We start from the raw sequence: 5,026 nt of genomic DNA, 5'->3' as shown, positions 1-5,026 counted from the left end.
TCCCCTATACAAAAAAGGCAGGGCATTAAATACACATGACATAAAATACTGCAAATGTACAACAAAAGCAGTGTCTAAAATCTGTATACATTACATTCATAACTTAACATGAAGAAAGTGCAAGTAGAAAACAAAACTGACAAACCTTGCTGACATTGTTCATTTTGGTCCAGAGCGGGAATTGCAATTCCAAATTGCAGTGCTATTTTTACATAATCCATTGGGGTTTGGAGAAATGTCAATATGAATTCTGAACCATGTGTCACTATAGCAGGAAATGCCATGTCTATTAGACCAGTCCAAGCAGACATAACTTTATCAGATAAGGAAAGATGTGACAAAGCAGTCATTATCTCCTGAAAAGCACTGAATTGTTCTACTGTGGAATCGTCAACTCTGAGGTAGGATCTTTGAAAAAGTGACGGTTCTGAACTTGTACTGCTTCTTGTGCATGTCTGAGATTTGACAGATGATAGAAGCGACAGTAGCGGTTTGCCAAGCTCAAGTGATACAGTCTTTGTCAATTCTGCCTCCAAGCCACAGTCCGTTCTCCCAGACAAAATGCACACAAACGTTTTAGGGAGGTTTTCTATAAATCCATCTTCTATTAGTGGTCTATACATGGCAAATACCTTGTCCAGAACACCATAATAAGCGCTCAAGTCAATGCCCTCGGTACCACCTGTCCTGACATTTGGGTCCTCTAAAATTTCGTCTGCGCTGATGCCGCCCCTGGCATTGGCATCAACGTTGTGATTTTCGTTGGATAAATCGTGTATTCGCTCTATCAATTCTTCTATGTTTCTGTCAAACTTGTTGGCGTCTGCGGGGCCTTTTCTTGATACAGCGCGTGACAATGAGCGCACTGGTCTTGGGGCTTCGCAAACCATCCCTATAATAAAATAAAATACACACCAACTAGTATCATACATCTATGCTGAAGAATAAAAACTAACACTAAAAAACAAATACATAGCATGCCTCAAACATATGTAAATTCGCTTAATAATTTTAATCCTATAAAAGTTAGCAGAATGCAAGAAGCCTAACTTACTTACCTAGGATGCTTAGGGCAAAAAATATTTGCATTCTTAGCAGCATTCTCAATGTATAGGGGGAAAGTAGCTTGAGAAGTCCACAAAAATGCTAACTATCCAGTGGATTCAGAAAAAGATTCACTTGTAGGCCTATTATCCAGGCTCACTGCAAATGCAATAGTTATGCCAATCATCCTTAGTTTTTTGACATTCCTGTAACCAAAATCAAACACCGGTCTTTGTCAAAGCCATTTTGTCGTCTCCCCTGTATCCGTTCTTGCTTCCCTACTTCAGATTCCTTTTACGCTTTGCCAAGTTGTGGTCCACTTACATAGCGTGCTAAGCGAACATATCTACCTGCCCCTTCGAGTCCATCACCGCTCCCGTGTCCACCTGAAACTCTACCCATGAGCTAAAAGTAGCTCAATTAGAAACAGTGGCAAAAGAATAGGTGCTAACGAAGGGCTGTGAAATGCACAGAACGGATTTAGCAAACAAACGGCTGCCGGTTATGAAATATAAATACAAGCCCATCATTGTTCATTAACTCAGAGATCCTATTAAAATGTGTATTCTAATTCCTAATAAAGGATTAAACCCTTTTAGCGCATTGTCTGTAATCCGAGCCTCTTCTCTTGAGGTTAAATGCGCCGGAGACAAAAATATAGAATTGGGGTTATAAAACTGAACATTCAAAAATGACCTTTTCATGGATGATCATGCCAAGAAATACTGTCCTCGCTTAGGATATACAAATATTGAATAAACATCTAAAACATATCAGAACGTATGAAATAGGCCTATATAAACCATATCCAATAATATGTTTAATAAATCCTCTAAAGGATCAGACCCGTTTTTTTACATTTTGGCCTAAAATGACATACCCAAATCTAACTGCCTGTTGCTCAGGACCTGAAGCAAGGATATGTATATTCTTGATACCATTTGAAAAGAAACTCTGAAGTTTGTGGAACTGTGAAATGAATGTAGGAAAATAACAGATCTGGGAAATGATAAAAATGCATGTTTTTTGTCTTTTTTGAAATGCAAGAGAAAGGCCATACATTAAGAGGAGCCTGGAAGTAATTTAGATCTTGTCCACAAGATGGCAGCAGTGTATGCAAAGTTTCAGATTGATCCAGTTAGGAATTACCTCACTACACAATATTTTGCATTAAGTCTGCCAGGAGTTTGCCCAAATGTGCCGAATTGGTAAAATTATATATTTTCAAGGAAATAGCATTTTTGTATGTCATGTTACAAAAAAAAGTTTACACACTCCCAGGAATGTCATACATGATGGATCATACATTCAGTAATCTAGATGTGTGAAAGTTAGTGTAACTACATTATTTACCTTCAGAGGTGAATGTATCAAACCAGTTGCTGTGATGAGTGTTTTGTTGTGCACTGTTCTTAAACAGCATGGTATTTTTTGTTGTAATAACTACTGTAAATTGGACACTGCAGTTAGATTAACAAGAATTTAAGCTTTCTGCCCATATAATACGTGTCTGTGTCCCAGAAAGTTGGCTGTTACAACTTTTTCTAGTCATATTATCGCAACAATCGTCCCGGTTTAGGGACAGTGATTCCATAGAGGTTTAAAGTAGGCTGTTTCGTCTGGTGTTTGATATGGGCTCAAAGGGACTATACAGTGGGGCAAAAAAGTATTTAGTCAGCCACCAATTGTGCAAGTTCTCCCACTTAAAAAGATGAGGACTGTAATTTTCATCATAGGTACACTTCTACTATGACAGACAAAATGAGAAAAAAAAAATCCAGAAAATCACATTGTAGGATTTTTAATGAATTTATTTGCAAATTATGGTGGAAAATAAGTATTTGGTCACCAACAAACAAGCAAGATTTCTGTCTCAAACAGACCGGTAACTTCTTCTTTAAGAGGCTCCTCTGTCCTCCACTCGTTACCTGTATTAATGGCACCTGTTTGAACTTGTTATCAGTATAAAAGACACCTGTCCACAACCTCAAACAGTCACACTCCAAACTCCCCTATGGCCAAGACCAAAGAGCTGTCAAAGGACACCAGAAACAAAATTGTAGACCTGCACCAGGCTGGGAAAACTGAATCTGCAATAGGTAAGCAGCTTGGTTTGAAGAAATCAACTGTGGGAGCAATTATTAGGAAATGGAAGACATACAAGACCACTGATAATCTCCCTCGATCTGGGGCTCCACGCAAGATCTCACCCCGTGGGGTTAAAATGATCACAAGAACAGTGAGCAAAAATCCCAGAACCACACGGGGGGACCTAGTGAATGACCTGCAGAGAGCTGGGACCAAAGTAACGCCTACCATCAGTAACACACTACGCCGCCAGGGACTCAAATCCTGCAGTGCCAGACGTGTCCCCCTGCTTAAGCCAGTACATGTCCAGGCCCGTCTGAAGTTTGCTAGAGAGCATTTGGATGATCCAGAAGAGGATTGGGAGAATGTCATATGGTCAGATGAAACCAAAATATAACTTTTTGGTATAAACTCAACTCGTCGTGTTTGGAGGACAAAGAATGCTGAGTTGCAATCAAAGAACACCATACCAACTGTGATGCATGGGGGTGGAAACATCATGCTTTGGGGCTGTTTTCCTGCAAAGGGACCAGGACGACTGATCTGTGTAAAAGGAAAGAATGAATGGGGCCATGTATCGTGAGATTTTAAGTGAAAACCTCCTTCCATCAGCAAGGGCATTGAAGATGAAACGTGGCTGGGTCAGCATGACAATGATCCCAAACACACGGCCCGGGCAACGAAGGAGTAGCTTCGCAAGAAGCATTTCAAGGTCCTGGAGTGGCCTAGCCAGTCTCCAGATCTCAACCCCATAGAAAATCTTTGGAGGGAGTTGAAAGTCTGTGTTGCCCAGCATCAGCCCCAAAACATCACTGCTCTAGAGGAGATCTGCATGGAGGAATGGCCAAAATACCAGCAACAGCATGTGAAAACCTTGTGAAGACTTACAGAAACCGTTTGACCTCTGTCATTGCCAACAAAGGGTATATAACAAAGTAGAGAAACTTTTGTTATTGACCAAATACTTATTTTCCACCATAATTTGCAAATAAATTCATTCAAAGCCAAAACCTCATTTGGCAGCCTTTCGTTCCAGTTCTCTGCTGCCTGTGACTGGAACGAATTGCAAAAAAAAAAAAAAAAAGTTAGACTTATCTTATCACCAACTTCAAACATCTGCTATCTGAGCAGCTAACCAATCGCTGCAGCTGTAGTCTATCCGGTAAATAGCCCACCCATGTTTACCTACCTCATCCCCATACTGTTTTTATTTTACTTTTCTGCTCTTTTGCACACCAATATCTCTACCTGTACATGACCATCTGATCATTTATCACTCCAGTGTTAATCTGCAAAATTGTAATTATTCGCCTACCTCCTCATGCCTTTTGCACACAATGTATATAGGCTCTTTTTTTTCTACTGTGTTATTGACTTGTTAATTGTTTACTCCATGTGTAACTGTGTTGTCTGTTCACACTGCTATGATTTGTCTTGGCCAGGTCGCAGTTGCAAATGAGAACTTGTTCTCAACTAGCCTACCTGGTTAAATAAAGGTTTTTTATTTTTTTTTTTTATCCTACAATATGATTTTCTGGATTTTCTCTCTCTAATTTTGTCTGTCATAGTTGAAGTGCACCCATTACAGGCCTCTCATCTTAAGTGGGAGAACTTGCACGATTGGTGGCTGACTAAATACTTTTTTGCCCCACTGTATGTTCAAGAGTATCTCAGTGTTTTAACTGGAAACCAGTAGGCCTGCCTACCCCCCAAATAAACTTCCTCAGTAAAATTAATTTGGAGAATCTATAGCCCTTTAACTCAACACTGCAAAGCCAGTTCCACTGCCCCCCCCCTAGCTGATTTAAAGAACTCACCATCAAGCTTTGATGATTTGTATCAGCTGTGTAGTGTTAGGGCAAAAACCAAAACATGCACCCGGGGGGGCATCAAG

This window comes from Oncorhynchus tshawytscha, linkage group LG04 (assembly GCF_018296145.1).
Source record: "Oncorhynchus tshawytscha isolate Ot180627B linkage group LG04, Otsh_v2.0, whole genome shotgun sequence".
Taxonomy (NCBI): Eukaryota; Metazoa; Chordata; class Actinopteri; order Salmoniformes; family Salmonidae; genus Oncorhynchus; species Oncorhynchus tshawytscha.
Note: the sequence above shows the minus strand (reverse complement) of the source record.